Here is a 19,862-nt window from a genome sequence, read left to right as displayed (position 1 = left end):
AGCCCCTGGGCTGCACGCTCCTACCAGCCACACATTTCCTATCAGGACCCCCCAGCCAGCTTCTCTGTACTCTCCACCCTTACACCTCTTGCTGACTGTTCCCCCAGGCTGGCTGAATCCTTCACTTACACAGTCTTACATGATCCTCCCCTAGAATGGCTATTTCACCCATGCACCTCACATCCACTCCTCCCATAGGCTAGATGCTCCACCTTTCCATGCACCTCCCTTCTGTGTCTTTCCCTTGGGTTGATGTTCCATCCACTGCTTAGGTCCTACCAAGTCTTCCCCATTGCAATACTCCTTCCTCCCTTGCACTTCCTCTCAGGCCTTAGCCAAGGGTATCTACACCCTTCACTCAAGAACGTCTTGGAGGATCATCTCCTAGGTTGGCTACATCGCCCGCTACTACACTTACTGTTGCATACTTCACCAGGCTGCTTTCCCTCTACTCACTCTTGGCCTAGAAGTCCTCCTGGAGGCTAGATGCTCCCTCCACTCATGCATAACTTTCTAGGTCCTAACACAGGACGGATATTTCCATCACTCATGAAACTCCTGCCAAATCTTCCTCTAGGCTGGTTTCTCCCTCTTCCCATTTACCTTCTAATCCATCAGCCTACAGAATGGCTGCACCTTCCACACACGCACCATCCTCCGATAGCTCCCCTAGAGTGGCTGCAGCCTCCACTCAGGAACTTCCTGGTGAGTCCTCACCTAGGCTGCCTGCTTCGAGCTCCCGGTCCCGTGTAGGAGGGGATTTGGCACGGGGCGCAGTTAGACTGATGACGTGCTGGCCGGGGCCGGGGGAGGGGGGCATGTCTCCTGTGAAATCCACAGGCACAGCTGAAGCACGATTCTTACAGGGATGGGGGTATAGCTCTGCCTGATTCTCCCATGTCCAGGTGACTCTGCAGAAGGTTTGCCAGCACGAGGTCAGTAAAGCTCAACCTCCAAACTCGGATCGTGGCAGGGATAAAACTCGAAAGAGGCGCAGCGCTTCCAGTGGTAGCAGCAGCACCAGGTCGCGGTCCAGCTCTGCCTGTACCCCTGAAACTAACACAACATTGTAAATCAACTATATTCCAATAAAAAAATAAATAAAGAGTCATAGCCACATGACTGCAGGACCTGTCAGACTCGGGGACCAGGGGAGCCTGGGCCTTCAAAACACCTCTCTTCTCAGAGGTTGCCTTCAGTGGGAGGCCAGCCAGGGCCCCAGGCCTCGTGTTCATGCCAACAGCAAAGCGACGCTACTCTCCAAGACCTTTCCAGGCTCAACTCGCGGGCTCGCGTCGTCCCCCACGGGATGCTTTCCCGTGTGCTGACCCGTGTCTGGTGTCTGACCCCGGCCTGCCCCGACACTGCTTTTGACCACAGACCTGGTTCGGCAGCCACACCCTCCCCAGCCTCTGTCCCTACTCACTCCGGTTTTAGTTTCCCCACTCCCAGCAGGGCACTGGTCGCCGCTGGTGTTCTCTCTGCAGGGCTCACGTTAGAATAAACCCTTCTTCACCATCCCCCTTCCCACCTCTTCAAAATGCACAAAAAGCCTAAACTTGGGTGCCTCATGCTTTCCCAGGGGCAGTGGTTCTCACCCTCTGCCTGCCTTCCTCCCCTGCGTGGACGATTCCCGGTCCCGTGTAGGAGGGGATTTGGCAGGGGGCGCAGTTAGACTGATGACGTGCTGGCCGGGGCCGGGGGAGGGGGGCATGTCTCCTGTGAAAGCCACAGGCACAGCTGAAGCAGGATTCTTAAAGGGATGGTGGTATAGCTCTGCCTGATTCTCCCATGTCCAGGTGACTCTGCAGAAGGTTTGCCAGCACGAGGTCAGTAAAGCTCAACCTCCAAACTCGGATCGTGGCAGGGATAAAACTCGAAAGAGGCGCAGCGCTTCCAGTGGTAGCAGCAGCACCAGGTCGCGGTCCAGCTCTGCCTCCAGCTCGGGCTCTAGCACCAGCACAGGCTCCAGCAGCGGCTCCAGCTCATCTTCAGCATCGAGCCGCTCAGGAAGTTCCAGCACATCCCGCAGCTCCAGCTCCAGCAGCTCCTCTGGCTCTCCGAGTCCTTCTCGGCGCAGGCATGACAACAGGCGGCGTTCCCGCTCCAAATCCAAACCACCCAAAAGAGATGAAAAGGAAAGGAAAAGGCGGAGCCCTTCCCCTAAACCCACCAAAGTGCACATTGGAAGGCTCACCAGGAATGTGACCAAGGATCATATTATGGAGATATTCTCCACCTATGGGAAAATTAAAATGATTGACATGCCTGTAGAAAGGATGCACCCCCATCTGTCTACAGGCTACGCATATGTGGAGTTTGAGAATCCAGATGAGGCCGAGAAGGCGCTGAAGCACATGGACGGAAGACAAATCGATGGCCAGGAGATCACTGCCACTGCTGTGCTGGCCCCCTGGCCTCGGCCACTCCCCAGGCGATTCAGCCCTCCCAGGAGAATGCTGCCACCGCCTCCCATGTGGCGCAGGTCACCCCCACGGATGAGGAGAAGGTCACGTTCCCCTCGGCGCAGGTCCCCCTTGCGCCAGCGATCCCGCTCCTCTGGCCGCCGCCGCCACAGGAGCCGCTCCAGCTCCAACTCCTCCCGATAAGCAGGGCCACCGAAGCTCTGCCCTATGACTTGTATCCCATCCAACTCACTTTTGTCACTTTCCTAGCAGAAGGAGGATCGGTAGGAAAGAAATCCCTCACTCAGGGGCAGGCTTCGAAGGTGAAGGCAGTTAATTGCTACATTTCCCCTGGCGGCAGAGTTCCGGCTGCAGGAGTGTTGTTGGTTTGCGGTCGTGCTTATAAAGATGCCCTCCAGTTTTCTGGCTAGAAAGCTTCCACATTTCTAGTTCCTAAGAGTCAGTTTAGTGGCAAAGCCAGCAGGGATGAGCAGGGGGCTCCAGGCAGTGGTACAGCCCCAGCCTGGGAGCATGTTTTCCCATTTCACAGATGCCGTGGGGCCCATCTGGTGGGCTGGTCGTGCCCTAACCTGTTGGCCTGCAGGGTCCCACAGGAAAGGGTGTGCTTTTACGCAGCTGCCGTTCCTGTTAGCCTGGCCCTGCTCCCCTGCTCGAGTCCTCTTCTGACCTCTAGGGCCAAATACCCAAAACGGTTCTTTTCACATGTACTCATGTGCGTGCACACACACAGACACACAAACCCACAAACCCACATCTCCCTTTCTCTCTGAAACTGGTAAGTTGAGAGCCAGCTCTGTCGGGTCATCACAGAACCCCCCGTTGTGTTGGTATTCATGGTGGTTGTGCAGGTTACCTTGGCAACGTGTACATTGCTTTTTTGGCTTTTATTGTACAGTCAGTACTATACATTTTCTGTTTTGAGTTTTGTAACTTTGTAGCATTTTAGATAATATTGTGTTTGTACTTTGTTGTGTAGAGAAAAGAATTGTGTTGAATAAACCTAGGATTAGAGTGCAGCTCAAAAAAACAAAAAATTGGGGAAGAGGGAGATTATCTCCTGTGATTACAGCACACACTGCTATACTTTCCATTTGTTAGACTCCAAATCCCATACTTACAATCTCTATACCCCCAACTCCTGGAAATAGGCAGCTTTCAAAGGATACAGGTCCAGACCCAGGAACAGCTGGGCGGAGCCACTGTAGTGTCCCTGTAACAATTCTCTAACGCTGCAGCTAAGGCAGAAAGAGATAGTGTCTCTGCAAAGGACAATTCTAACCGTTTGGAAGCAGTTCTTGCTGGCAGCAGCCCTCGTAGAAAGTAGAAGAACTACACATCAAGGCTGGATTTTTTTTTTCAGCTGGCGAGGTCACTAACACTCAAGGTTTTTCCTTCCCTAACATAGGAGCAAGTGAATACTCAGGCGCTGAATAAAGGGACACAGGATTCCATACAGGACTGAAAAGAACTGAGGTGGGGTAGTGAACTCAACTCATGTGATGCCATGGCTCCACCCACCTGTTGACATGCCAAATGAAATTGTACATCCCAATGAGACAGGAAGACAAGAGCTCAGCCATTTTGGAAAAGGACCAGGGAACAACCTTGGGCAAAACACGCCTTGTAAGCTAAAGAACAAAGGCCCTGGGGACCTGAGTCCCAGAGACAAAAACCAGGCTGGCAACAAGAAAAAAATTAACTTTATCTTTGTTACACTAAGGAGTATAGCTAGTTGCCACAAGACAAGAAGCTCAACTATAAATTTTAACCTTATCTGTTCCTGTGTTTTCTTGCAGAAAATTCGCATGCATTTCTTTCCCCTCACAGAAGCACCCCGTATTCCTGATAGCTACCATGGAGCCACCTGCTGCTGATCAAAGAAGTTTGACGATTGCTGGAAATTATCAGTGATCAAGAGACAATCCCTCCCTTTTGTTATAAAAGCAATTCGTCCCTTCTACGTGGGGAGCTGGCACTTTTTTTCCTGCCTTCTCCCTTGTGCACAAGCTACCTCTTCTAATAAAAAGCTTTGCTCGTCTAAGAGTCTTGTGTGAAGTGATATTCATTTCTATGGTATTGCTGTCCAAGAATCTGGAAAGGGCCGAGGAACACCAACAGGTGTAGGGAAATCTCAGAAAGTAAGTGAGGAAGGGGAGGAGAAAGCTACAGTTTCGCTTCTTGTATATTTCCTCATAAGAACCTCACCTTGCCTTCTGGGATTCCCATGTTACAGCTCCATTAATATCATCTCTCATCAGAGGGGGCAACCCAAAGCCTTCAAGGACAATCTGTGATCGGCGCCTACGAATGTGACCTTATTTGGAAATAGGGTTTTGCAGACATTCAAGTTAAGATGAGTCATCAAAGTGGGCCCTAATCCAATATGACTGTGTCCTTTTTTTTTTATTTATGTTATTCTATTTTTGGCTGCATTGGGTCTTCGTTGCTGCGTGTGGGCTTTTCTCTGGTTGAAGCGAGCAGGGGCTGCTTTTGGCTGCGGTGCACGGGCTTCTCATTGCAGTGTCTTCTCTTGTTGCGGAGCACGGGCTCTAGGTGTGCAGGCTTCAGTAGTTGTGGCACACGGGCTCAGTAGTTGTGGCTCATGGGCTCTAGAGCGCAGGCTCAGTCGTTGTGGTGCACGGGCTTCGTTGCTCCGTGGCATGTGGGATCTTCCCAGGCTAGGGATCAAACCCATGTCCCCTGCAGTGGCAGGCGGATTCTTAACCACTGCGCCACCAGGGAAGCCCTGACTGTGTCCTTAAAAAAAAAAAGATAATTGAACACAGAGACAGACACAGAAAAAGGAAGAACACCATGTGAACATGAAGGCAGAGATTAGGGTGATGAATCCACCAACTAAGGAATGCCAACGATTGCCAGCAAGCCAACAGAAGCTAGAAGACAGGCATAAGACAGTTTTATCCTCACATTCCTCAGAAGGAACCCTGCCAACACCTTGATCTTGGATTTACAGCTTCCAGAATTGTGAGACAATAAATTTCTGTTTTTAAGGCACACAGTTTGTGGTACTTTATTACAGCGGGCCTAAGAAAGGAACACAATGATCAAGACTAGGATGGCCCTAGATAACTTGTGAGATCAGCAGAATTGCCAGGTAACTTTATCCATTCTGGCCTTTCTTTATCAACCCTTACTTCTCCCTTTTGAGGTACCAGTGTTTCAGAGTTATCCCCTCTACTCCTGTCACCACCTTTCTGCTGTTCTGTAAATTTATTTGTGAATTATTTCTGATGATAACACGTGTTAGAAGGTATGGGGAGAATGCAAGAGTAAGAGACATGTCTTTATACCTTGAATTCCTTCATTAAGCCAACAAATAGTTTGCGTGCATCTACTATGTAAAAGGCACTCTTCCAGGTGCTGGGCATGTATCACACTGAACAAAACAGAAAAAAAGAAAAAAATCCCTGTCCTCACAAGAGTTTACATTCTACTGGGTTTATAATCTGGATTTAAATCCAATCCCCAAATCCTTATTTTATATGGAAGAATGAAATGTGTTTATTCTCAGGAGGAATAAATTCTAATTAAGTCAAAATTTCTCAAAGATTTTTCTCAGAAAATCTCCATCAGAATCTCTTAACATGCTTGTCCAAAGATTAATGGGCTCCACAGCAGGCCCTCTCAATTAAACTCTAGAGGGTGGGGTGCAGTAACTTGAACATTCTTAGCATGAATGTCCCCTAACCTTTGAGAGGATCTGTCAAACTAAAGGGATTACATTCAAATAGTGCAGGAGATTCAGTTCTTTTGTTCAAGCTAAAGTTTGAGATCTGCTGCGCAAACCAAAGAGATAAGCTCAGATGGTGGAGTTTCAGGCACCACCAGCTACAGCAATGTTTCCTAAACTTCCTGATAAAATCACCCAGAGGCACATGTTAATACTACAGTTTCCCAGACTCATTTCACACAGGTTCGGGCCTAGTGGATGTGGGGTAGGGCCACAGGTGATTCTTGGATTAGCAGTAAAGTTTAGGAAATATAGCGCTTTAGGATAAAAGAGCAAATCAGGGACATTTTGAAACATTCCATGCTCAGGGAAAACTATCCAGGAGTGATGGTATTAGGCCCTCTTATTTCCCCCCCATTTTAGTGACTTTTTTCCTAACATGAATTTGCCCCTTTGACCTCTGAGTTTTCTCTCTCTGCTGGGTATCTATTTAAATTGCAGCTATGTGAGCCCTGGGTATGAAGGATCAAGATTTCATCATAAGATTCTTCATTAGATCTTCAAGGGTGGGGACTAATCTTATCAACCCAGTAGCCACCTAGGGCCTCTCCCTAGTAGGTGATGAATAAATATTTACTCAATACTAGCCTGGTTAATAGTATTCTGAGGGGTTAGAAGGTGTTTGGCTCTAATTTAGACCACATCTTGCAATCCTCCTCTGACCCTGCAGTCAACTGTTTACCCTTTAATGAATGAAGCACCCAGCATCAGTTCCTTTGCAGATCACCCTGGAACACCTCTTGATTCTCCCTGATGTCTCCTCTGCTCCCTCGACTCAACAGACAAGTACAGAGTAGAGCAGGTGGGCTGACAAATGGAGATCAGAGCTCTGCTTGAAAGAGATTATGCCTTTTAATCTGGGGGGCTGTTGACATCAAGCTGGTTATGGCGCCATTGTAATAACATTTTAGTATTAACTAAAAGTGTGCTGTTTGAAGCAAATACATTTATTTTGAAATTTTTGATACTTAAAAAAGTCAATAACCACCTCCTTTCCTTTTTATCAGTAGGGCAAATTGAGGTTTGATATTATACACGTGAGATAAATTTGGGGAAAAGATATAGGGTAAAAGACCAATACATCTAGCAAGTTTAGAAGAAGGAAACACAAAAGCAATGTGTGTTGAAGATATCGTTTATGAAAACCTCTCATGGTTTTTGTGAGCAGAAACCATGATTGAGCATAGTGAGGGAAGAGGCAGCTCAGATAAGGTAGGAAAGTGTGACAGGTGGGGACAGAATGGGAAGAGAACCTCTAAGGTAGTCAGTCCCATGAGAGAATTCAAGTTCTTACATGGAGAGACTATGTAATCTTCGGCAAGTCACCAATGCCTCAAACATTAACAAAATGTTTATATATACATATTTGTGAGAATAAATGGCAATCCATCTTCCCTCCCTTTTAACTGAAATGGTATCAGAGATGAATATTTGGAAAAGGAATAATACGGAACAGATACGAATTGCAAACTTGTGTGGGGAGGGAGAATTTTCCCCTTTCCCCACTTAGTTCTTTTGGCTGGCAATTAAAACGATATAAGGCAGATTAACAGGAGAAAATCAGATTTATTACATGCACACAGAGAATCCACAGAAGCTTGAAGAATTCCAAAGACAGCAAGGCCAGATGAGGTGTAGATATTATTCTGGACTAAGGAGAAGGAGGTAGAGGTCTGAGATCTCAAAGGGAAGCAAGCTAATTCACAGGAAGATAAAAAGAGTGAATGTTTGGTAAACAAATGTTTGCTGGGCATCCAAAAACAATAGGACACAGAGAGGACACTTATCAAACGGGCTTTGCCATGCTTCTCTCTGTCTACCAACTTTATTATAGTTACCTATGGGGATAGCTCCTTCCAGGGACAGGCCTCCTATCTTAAATTCTTTTAGGCAGTGAGAAGGAAGTACAAGGCTCTTCTTGAGTCTTTTGGGCCTTGCTTATTTTCAGCTCAAAATAATTCACATGCCAGAGTGGCACATCTGGGGGTGGCCTTCCCTGAACCTCATCACTGGTCTATTAGCACAGAAAATATAGCCAATGTCAGTCATTAGCAATGATTTCAGCTAAGCAAAGTAAACCAATCTCTACCCCAGTTGAAAATCGTTCAGCTATTAAAGTTACCATACATTAAAACAAAAAACAGAATAGAAGAAACAAGCAAAAAAAACCAAAAAACAAACACCCCCCAGACCTGTTTATCACAAAAGAGATTTCTAAATAGGTTCTCTGTTTGTCACTGCATTTGGAATTTGAATTTAATATGCATTTATCTCATGATTAAGCCTTTTGGAAAATATGTCGACATTTCAATAAATTTTGAGTAGCCTTAAAGCAGAATTTCTTACATAGACTCTGAGAAGTTCATTAATCCATATCCTAAAGGACTCTGTGCCCTTGAGTAGAGACTTCCCTACATTTTTCATGCAAAAAGTCAGCAATACGTCCAAGTGCACAATGTATCAAGACGTAGGCTTGGCAAGAAAACATTGGTAAAACCCAGTCCCACTCCCCAAATTTAATTTAATAGTTTGGTTTATGCTGGTAGGTGGGGGCAATTAACAGACAAAGGAATTGCTCAGAACCACACAGGAAATCTGCTTTATTTCAGTCATGTATTCCTGAATATGCTCTCATTTGACAAAAAACTGATAGGAAGGGTGGGAGGGAGACGCAAGAGGGAAGAGATATGGGGATATATGTATATGTATAGCTGATTCTTCACGTTCTTATACAGCAGAAACTAACACACCATTGTAAAGCAATTATACTTCAATAAAGATATTAAAAAAAAAAACAAAAACTGACAACATAGTTCTACCCAGTTTTCTTCATTTCTGTTTTATCCAATACATTGGTAATATGAAGCACAAACAAAGGTGAAGGCTTATTTGCAAAGATGAATAATTTCAAGTGAGTTGGGATGCAGGCTTCAAAGAATTCACATAAATTCAGAGTTCATAACTTGAATGAATGCTTAGCTCTGGTCTCTCTTTGGTAACTGTGATATATATTCCATCTTCACATATAAAACAGATAATAAGTAAGATTAATAGATTAGGAAGAACATGCATCTCTGCTAAATAGGTCAGTGTCATTTCGAAGACTATACGTACAAATAGGAAGTCAAAGCATGCATTTATACCGGTAAAAGTATTCTGGTCACCAATGCCAGTGTGGTGGAGGGGAGGGGATGTGGAGCGTTTCCTCACACCAATAAGCAGTTCTCCAGACACCAGCTGGGTGTCCTACAACTCAACTCAATTCTGACACTACCGACCTTGAAATAGCATCAGATTCCACGGGTTAAGGGGTCAGTACTACAAGACTGCCACCCTCCCTACTTCGGATGCCAGTTGCAAGCCCACCTGTGCTTCTGACTGACTGGCTATAGATCTAAGGTTCCAGTGACCCCCCCTTGGGTCCAATTAATTTGCTAGAATGGCTCACAGAACTTAGAGAAACATATTACTTACTAGGTTGCTGGTTTATTACACAAGGATATAACTCAGGAACAGCCAGATGGAAGAGATGCATAGAGAAGAGTATATGGGATGGGGCACGAAGCTCCCTTGCTCTTTCCAGGTGCGCCACTCCCACCACATCTCCACGTGTTCTGGCTATTCAGACAGTCTTTAGTTTGCCTAGATGTGCTGTTCTTCCTGCCAGCATCTTTTCCACATTGTCCATAAAGTAATCATCAAATTTCATTAGAATTTTTTATGAAAGAAAGGTACACAATGTCTACACATTGTCTTTGATTTGTTAGTCCATAAAACTAGCCATAAGGTTTTTGGGATGATTATTTCTTATAATCTAATGCCAACTCCTATTAGCACTGTCTGCTTTCATAGCTCTATGTGTACCTGAATTTAATTTGCCCATGGTCATACACACACACAGGAATTATTATAATTATATCACTTTAAGTAGTTGGTTTCAATCATACAGACATGTCTTTGTTTTCCTAGTTCCTTGGTTCCTGATGTGTGTGTGCGTGAAAAAGTACTTGAAACACTGAAACAGTTTAGGTAGGAAACTAATGCACCAGAGACATTAAATTGTGAAACAAGAAGTGGATTCTCCTTCTAATTCCAATTTATGTTGTTTTTCAAACTGAGCAGAATCCTGAGGGGTCACCCCAAGGACAAAGGCCCCTCCGAGTCCCCTGCCTCTTATTTGTAGAAAAGCTGAAGTCTTTCAGCTCCCCTGAGGCACAAAAGAACAGGTTCAAGCAGTTAATTATTAGAACAATAGAGTCACAGAATCTTTAGTTCCTCCTTAAAGGACCTAGGCAACAGTGTCTGATGCACATTCCTGAGTTGTTTTATAGACATTATAACTGCCACCAGAGGGAAAAAGCTAACCGCATGATGACCAGACTGTAGCCACGACATAAGCTGCTCCATCTTGAGCAGTACTAAATCTATGCCTAGCATGATTCCAAGAACTGGCCTCAAGATAAAAGGATTAACACTATTGCTCATAATAATCTGTATCTTTGTGGGCATCAAAAAAATTCTGATTTGCTCTGCCCCTATATGTAAGCAGGCAACTGATGTTATCAGCAAGGAGACGCTACAAACCCATGTCGACATCCTCCACTCAGAGACCTCAATGCTCTTTCTCAGCCTGAAGCAGCTACAGAAGATCGACCTTTGCCCCTGATCCCACAGAAATAGAATGATTTCGGACAGTGGGGATTTGTTAGCAGCCCCTAAAAGCTAACAGATAATACACTCCACCAAGCTATATTTTAACTTACCCTTTACACCAGGTGCCTCCATGCTTCACTAACCTCCAGCCCAAGCATACCTCTCAAATCTTTTGATCATACGATGCCTTGTCTAACCTGTTGACTCTTAGACTAAAGAAGTAGGAATGATGAATAAGTAATTAATAATGGATGACTAGACTTCTTCCCCAGATTCCCCCTCAGTAATCCTGTGAGCAGACTGTCTGAACAAGATAGCATATAAAGAAAGATCACAAGAAGTCAACAAGCTTGAATGGATACAAAAACAAGACCCATATATATGCTGTCTAAAAGAGATCCACTTCAGACCTAGGGACACATAAAGACTGAAAGTGAGGGGATGGAAAAAGATATTCCATGCAAATGGAAATCAAAAGAAAGTTGGAGTAGCAATTCTCATATCAGACACAATAGACTTTAAAATAAATACTATTACAAGAGACAAATAAGACACTACATAATGATCAAGGGATCAACCCAAAAAGAATATATAACAATTGTAAATATTTATGCACCCAACACAGGAGCACCTCAATACATAAGGCAAATGCTAACAGCCATAAAAGGGGAAATCGACAGTAACACAATTATAGTAGGGGACTTTAACACCCCACTTTTGCCAATGGACAGATCATCCAAAATGAAAATAAATAAGGAAATACAAGCTTTAAATGATACATTAAACAAGATGGACTTAATTGATATTTATAGGACATTCCATCCCAAAACAACAGAATACACTTTCTTCTCAAGTGCTCATGGAACATTCTCCAGGAAAGATCATATCTAGGGTCACAAATCAAGCCTTGGTAAATTTAAGAAAATTGAAATCACATCAAGTATCTTTTCCAACCACGACACTATCAGACTAGATATCAATTACAGGAAAAAAAATCTGTAAAAAAATAAAAACACATGGATGCTAAACAATACACTACTAAATAACCAAGAGATCACTGAAGACATCAAAGAGGAAATCAAAAAATACCTAGAAACAAATGACAATGAAAACACGATGACCCAAAACCTATGGGATGCAGCAAATGCACTTCTAAGGGGGAAGTGTATAGCAATACAATCCTACCTAGAGAAACAAAAAACATCTGAAATAAACAAACTAACCTTACACCTAAAGCAATTAGAGAAAGAAGAACAAAAAAACCCCAAAGTTAGCAGAAGGAAAGAAATCATAAAGATCAGATCAGTAATAAATGAAAAATAAATGAAGGAAACAATAGCAAAGATCAATAAAACTAAAAGCAGGTTCTTTGAATAGATAAACAAAATTTACAAACCATTAGCCAGACTTATCAAGGAAAAAGGGAGAAGACTCAAATCAATATAATTAGAAATGAAAAAGGAGAAGTAACAACTGACACTGCAGAAATACAAAGGACCATGAGATTACTACAAGCAACTCTATGCCAATAAAACAGACAACTGGGAAGAAATGGACAAATACTTAGAAAAGCACAGCCTTCTGAGACTGAACCAGGAAGAAATAGAAAATATAAATAGACCAATCACAAGCACTGAAATTGAAACTGTGATTAAAAATCTTCCAACAAACAAAAGCCCAGGACCAGATGGCTTCACAGGCAAATTCTATCAAACATTTAGAGAAGACCTAACACCTAACCTTCTCAAACTCTTCCAAAATATAGCAGAGAGAGGAACACTCCCAAACTCATTCTACAAGGCCACCATCACCCTGATACCAAAACCAGACAAAGACGTAACAAAGAAAGAAAACTACAGGCCAACAGCACTGATAAACATAGATGCAAAAATCCTCAACAAAATACTAGCAAACAGAATCCAACAACACATTAAAAGGATCATACACAATGATCAACTGAGGTTTATCCCAGGAATGCAAGGATTCTTCAATATATGCAAATCAATCAATGTGATACACCATATAACAAACTGAAGGATAAAAACAACAGGATCACCTCAATAGATGCAGAAAAAGCTTTCGACAAATTTCAACACCCATTTATGATAAAAACCCTCCAGAAAGTAGGCACAGAGGGAATTTACCTCAACATAATAAAGGTCATATATGACAAACCCACAGCCAACATCGTTCTCAATGGTGAAAAACTGAAACCATTTCCTCTAAGATCAGGAACAAGACAAGGTTGCCCACTCTCACCAATATTATTCAACATAGTTTTGGAAGTTTTAGCCACAGCAATCAAAGAAGAAAAAGAAATAAAAGGAATCCAAATTGGAAAAGAAGAGGTAAAGCTGTCACTGTTTGCAGATGACATGATACTATACATAGAGAATCCTAAAGATGCTACCAGAAAACTACTAGAGCTAATCAATGAATTTGGTAAAGTTGCAGGATACAAAATTAATGCACAGCAATCTCTTGCATTCCTATACACTAATGATGAAAAATCTGAAAGTGAAATTAAGAAAACACTCCCATTTACCATTGCAACAAAAAGAATAAAATACCTAGGAATAAACCTACCTAAGGAGACAAAAGACCTGTATGCAGAAAACTTTAAGACATGGATGAAATAAATTAAAGATGATATAAACAGATGGAGAGATATACCATGGTCTTGGATTGGAAGAATCAACATTGTAAAAATGACTATACTACCCAAAGCAATCTACAGATTCAATGTAATCCCTATGAAACTACAAATGGCATTTTTCACAGACTAGAACAAAAAATTTCACACTTTGTATGGAAACACAAAAGACCCTGAATAGCCAAAGCAATCTTGAGAAAGAAAAATGGAGCTGGAGGAATCAGGCTCCTTGACTTCAGACTATACCACAAAGCTACAGTAATCAAGACAAAAACAGAAATACAGATCAATGCAACAGGATAGAAAGCCCAGAGATAAACCCACACACATATGGTCACCTTATTTTTGATAATGGAGGCAAGAATATACAATGGAGAAAAGACAGCCTCTTCAATAAGTGGTATTGGGAAAACTGGACAGCTACATGTAAAAGAATGAAATTAGAACACTTCCTTACACCATACACAGAAATAAAGTCAAAATGGATTAAAGACCTAAATGTAAGGCCAGACAGTATAAAACTCATAGAGGAAAACATAGGCAGAACACTCTATGACATAAATCACAGCAAGATCCTTTTTGACCCACCTCCTAGAGAAATGGAAATAAAAACAAAAATAAACAAATGGGACCTAATGACACTTAAAAGCTTTTGCACAGCAAAGGAAACCACAAACAAGATGAAAAGACAACCCTCAGAATGGGAGAAAATATTTGCAAATGAAGCAACTGACAAAGGATTAATCTCCAAAATTTACAAGCAGCTCATGCAGCTCAATATCAAAAAAACAAACAACCCAATCCAAAAATGGGCAGAAGACCTAAATAGACATTTCTCCAAAGAAGATATACAGATTGCCAACAAACACATGAAAGGATCATGTGAACATCACTAATCATTAGACAAATGCAAATCAAAACTACAATGAGGTATCACCTCACACCAGTCAGAATGGCCATCATCAAAAAATCTCCAAACAATAAATGCTGGAGAGGGTGTGGAGAAAAGGGAACCCTCTTGCACTGTTGGTGGGAATGTAAATGGATACAGCCACTATGGAGAACAGTATGGTGGTTCCTTAAAAAACTAAAAGTAGAACTACTATATGACCCAACAATCCCACTACTGGGCATATACCCAGAGAAAACCATAATTCAAAAAGAGTCATGTACCACAATGTTCACTGCAACTTTATTTACAATAGCCAGGACATGGAAGCAACCTAAGTGTCCATCGACACATGAATGGATAAAGAAGATGTGGCACATATATACAATGGAATATTACTCAGACATAAGAAGAAACAAAATTGAGTTATCTGTAGTGAGATGGATGGACCTAGAGTCTGTCATACAGAGTGAAGTCAGTCAGAAAGAGAAAAACAAATACCATATGCTAAAATATATATATGGAATCTAAAAAAAAAAAAGTGGTTCTGAAGAACCTAGGGGCAGGACAGGAATAAATACGCAGACGTCGAGAATGGACTTGAGGCCACAGGGAGGGGGAAGGGTAAGCCGGGACGAAGTGAGAGCGTGGCATGGACATATATACACTACCAAATGTAGAATAGATAGCTAGTGGGAAGCAGCCGCATAGCACAGGGAGATCAGCTCGGTGGTTTGTGACCACCTAGAGGGGTGGGATAGGGAGGATGGGAGGGAGATGCAAGAGGGAGGAGATATGGGGATATATGTATATGTATAGCTGATTCACTTTGTTATAAGCAGAAACTAATACACCACTGTAAAGCAATTATACGCCAATAAAGATGTTAAAAAGAGCTAAAAAAAAAAAAAGAATTCAACAAGCCCCCACACAATGAAAGTTGGCAAAGAATCTGACACCCTACTTCAATGATTAACTGAAACTAGCTTCCTCTTTCTCCCTTTAAAAACTTTTATGGCCAAGCAGAATCTTCAGAGTTGGTTCTGGGACCTGATTCCGCCTTCTCCCCAGGTTGCCCGCCTCCTGAATAAAGCAACCTTTCCTTTTCTAACCAACACTTGTCTCTCAAGTATTGGCTTTCAAGTGGCAGCTGAACCTGAGTTTGGAAAAATTTCAGTGACCTTGGTCAAGTTAATTAATCTCTTAAGGAAGATCTGCTTATTTGAAGGAGATGGATTAAATTATTTTGAGAATAACTCTAAAGTCTTATGAAACTATACCTTTTTCAAATAAATTTATTTATTTATTAATTTTTAAATTTTTGGCTGTGTTGGGTCCTCATTGCTGCTCATGGGCTTTCTCTTGTTGCAGCAAGAGGGGGTTAATCTTCATTGTGGTGCGCGGGCTTCTCATTGCGGTGGCTTATCTTGTTGCAGGGCACGGGCTCTAGGCACGTGGGCTTCAGTAGTTGCGGCACACAGGCTCAGTAGTTGTGGCTCCGAGGCTTTAGAGTGCAGGCTCAGTAGTTGTGGTGCACGGGCTTAGTTGCTCCGTGGCATATTGGATCTTCCCAGACCAGGGCTCAAACCTGTGTGCCCTGCATTGGCAGGTGGATTCTTAACCACAGCGCCACCAGGGAAGCCCCATACCTTTTTTATTGCTAAGTACAATCACTGATATATTGAGAATTCTTTAGAAACAGTACCTTAGATTAAATTCTGATATTCATAATCTTTCCATAGGCAATGGATATATAATGAAGAAGATAACATAAAGCAAAAGATGTTGACAAGTGGCCATAAACTCAGCCATGATAAAGGATTTCCCTAGCTTCATCATGGATATTACGAATAGATTCTGATTTTTAGGTGCTTTCTTGTAGTGCCCCATTACCTCTAATACATGATGTAAGGTACTTCTTTGATGATGAGATACTTCCTTAAAGAGTAGAACACTATAATCTTCTCTATCATTGATTAAAATAGGTGATAACTTTAAAAAGTTGTATCAGAAGTTAAATAATTTTATAGGTCGGTCTCATTCGGCCTCTTTAATGATTAATGAGAAATTATTCCAGAAAGAGTGAAGGCAGATCTGTGTAGGTTTTGCTTCACTGTCTTTCTCTGGCACCAATCCGCTGTGATGCTCCAAACTCCCGTCCTATTTGGTCTGTACCGCAAGCCCTACATTGTGCCCCCTAACAACGCCTCTTACTTTGGATGCATCTGTCCCTTTCCCTACAACTCAAAATGTATTACCTTCCCAATCGCTCTTTGTGCCCTAGATCACTGACAAACAAAATGATTGTGAGGCCGCGCTGATGGCCCCAAGTCATTGTTTCCTGTTATTCATGGTCAGCATTCGTTTCCACTGCCTCTGTTCCGAGGGTTTCTATTTTCTGATAGGGGACTATCCCGTACTCCATTGTATGTAATCATGCTACCTTGCTTTTTTCCAGCCTCCCTCCCTCCCTCCCTCCCTCCCTATTAAAAAGAACTGCCGATCTATAAACTATAATCAATAAGAAGTTACAAAAGAAAAGAGTTTCTAAGGTCTGAACCCAAAATCAGTTAGTTTGTTGGTACAAGATCTGATAGAATCCAATGCATTACAATTTTTATACATTTGAATTAATGTATTTTGCTTTTATTACCATTTTAAAATATTTTAATATTATGTTAAAATGTACAATTCAACAAAACTTTTATAGAATCCTGAACATAAAATGCAGAATCCAGGCAGCAAAGCACTGATATTACTCTTTCCCTAATCCTTCTAATGTGTTTCAGGATCAAAATGGTTCCTTCCTAAAACAATGCCTTGCAGCCAAGAAAGGGGCATACCGAAGTGGACAACTGCAAACGTAATTTTGCCAAAGAGGATTGCAATATGATTTGGGTGACATTTATAAATTAGAGTTTGTTGCTTAATTTTTTGCAGGGCAACTGTGTTTTGCTTAATGGTAAGGGTTAACAGAACCCAGATAATTTTGTAGCTGAAGTCAAGGGGCAAATGGATTAAAAACCATTGCAATGTCAAAAAGCAAGTCTGTTGGAAAAATAATGATGTGTAAATTGGAAAAAGTATATTAGCTTTATAAGAAATACTTAAAGGTGAAAACTAGCCTCTATGTGATAATTTCAGAGCAAACACTGAAAATGGCTAATTGCTTTTTTCTTCTTTCATAAATAATTTTCCAAGTGGGAAAATTTTAGCTCAACAGTGAAATAGGCAGTGTGAACTCTAGTCTCATTTAATTACTAATTTACATATTACCTTGTAGGAGCTATTAATTTCTGCATTAAAAAAAACAAAGTAAGGGGCTTCCCTGGTGGCGCAGTTGTTAAGAATCTGCCTGCCAATGCAGGGGACATGGGTTCGAGCCCTGGTCTGGGAAGATCCCACATGCCGTGGAGCAACTAAGCCTGTGTGCCACAACTACTGAAGTCCGTGCACCTAGAGCCCGTGCTCCCCAACAAGAGAAGCCACTGCAATGAGAAGCCTGCGCATCGCAATGAAGAGTAGCCCCCACTCTCTGCAACTAGAGAAAAGCCCACATGTAGCAACGAAGATCCAACACAGCCTAAAATAAATACAGTTAAAAAAATAAAATAAAAATGATAAAACAAAGTGAAATGAGACCAACATTTACAATGAACCTAGAAAGGGCTGAGTTTTAGATATGTTCTCTCACTTAATTCTCTCAATAATCTCAATAGGAATATGTTGTATCTCCATTTTGCAGACAAGAAAACTGAGGTTGAACTATGTTAATTTGCATATGTTAATACAGCTGTTAAGATATCCATCTGGATCTCAAACTGAGGATTTTCTAACTTTATGATAGATGCTTACTACTCTGCCACTGCTCTTGTGTATATACAGCTACTTAGGAAACTTGACAGACACATGAACTCTGAATTAATGCATATGTTATTATCATTGCTTGAAATATATTACGAACTTGGGAGGACTCTACCTCAAAGATTATATTGTTTAATAGTCATTAGAAGATAAGGAAAACATACTATTTCACAATTACTAAAGAGACAGAATCTAATTAAATAGAAAAAATCATACAGTGGAGAATAAAGGGAATAAATAGTCTTTTGAAACATCTGATACAAATTAATAAGCACTAAGCATGTTTTGTCATGAAAAAAAGAAAGGAGGTAAAATTACCAATATCAGAAATTTAAAAAAAGACAACAATACAAACCTTGAAGGCATTAAAAACATATGAGATGTTGGTGGAAATGTAAATTGGTTCAGCCACTGTGGGAAACAGCATAGAGGTTTCTTGAAGAACTAAAAATAGAACTACCATATAACCCAGCAATTCCACTACTGCATATATAACTGAAAAAAACCCAAAAACAGTACTTTGAAAAAATATGTGCACCCCAATGTTCACAGCAGCATTATTTACAATAGCCAAGTTATGGAAGCAACTTAAGTGTCCATCAACAGATAAATGGATAAAGAAGATGCGGTATATAAATACAACGGAATACTACTCAGCCATAAAAAAGAATGAAATTTTGCCATTTGCAGCAACATGGATGGACTTGGAGGGCATTATGCTAAGTGAAGTAAGTCAGAGAAAGACCAATACTGTATGATATAATTTAAATGTGGAATCTAAAAAATACAACAAACTAGTGAATATAACAACAAAAAAAGAAGCAGACTCACAGATACAGAGAACAAACTAGTGGTTACCAGTGAAAAGAGGGAAGCAGGGAGGGGTAGCATAGGGGTAGGGGGAAAAAAAGGGTTATTACAGGAGTATATGAAATCATGTGTGTGAAACTTTAAAAATTGTAAAGCACTATAGAATTTAAAACAACTTTCATTCAATAAAAAAGTAAATTAAAAAATAAAGTAAAAAACATATGAGAAGATATTAATAGCTTTTTAGCAATATATTTGAAGATTGATTATATAGAAAAAATCATAAACTCAAGTTACTAAAACTGATACAAGAAGGAATAGAAAACCCAAATATTTCTATATCTTAAAAAAAAATTAAATTTGTAATTTAAAATCACCTCACCCCCACCCCCACCCTCACAAAGGTATTGTCTGGCCCCAGATGGTTTTACCTATACTAAATACTTAATGAAAAAAATAACAGCAATAATATGCAAAAGATGGAAAACTTTGGTGCCAAAAATGAAAATGGTATTACCATAAAGAAAAATATGGGTCAGTCTCTTTCTAGAGCACAGATGCAAAAATCCTACATAAAATATTAGAAAATAGAAAGTCTTAACCTATAGACATCTGGGTTAATACACCCCAAAATTCCTGAATCTCCAATTTTCCCTGAATTCTCTGAACCTACAGAAGTGGTCCACTCCTACCTCTTAATGACTAGCACTACACCCTTCTTTGACAAGGATTTGAAGATGATACAGAAGTTTCCTCTTTGTAGGGCAATATGCACCACGCTCCCCAGGAACTGTTCCTATCTTTTCTCTTGGATAC

General features: G+C 41.5%; 1 pseudogene across 1 annotated transcript; it reads left to right on the top strand.

Annotated features, from left to right (window-relative positions):
• Positions 1–1,787: 1,787 nt before the first annotated feature.
• LOC309652720 (RNA-binding protein with serine-rich domain 1 pseudogene) lies at positions 1,788–3,442 on the top strand (annotated as a pseudogene). Its single transcript has one exon. The product of its transcript is annotated as an RNA-binding protein with serine-rich domain 1 pseudogene (transcript).
• The last annotated feature ends 16,420 nt before the right edge of the window (positions 3,443–19,862 follow it).

The sequence above is a fragment of the Balaenoptera physalus genome (genome assembly GCF_965194825.1).
Source record: "Balaenoptera physalus genome assembly, chromosome: X".
Classification (NCBI taxonomy): domain Eukaryota; kingdom Metazoa; phylum Chordata; class Mammalia; order Artiodactyla; family Balaenopteridae; genus Balaenoptera; species Balaenoptera physalus.
Note: the sequence above shows the minus strand (reverse complement) of the source record. Positions and strands in the feature narration are given on the sequence as shown.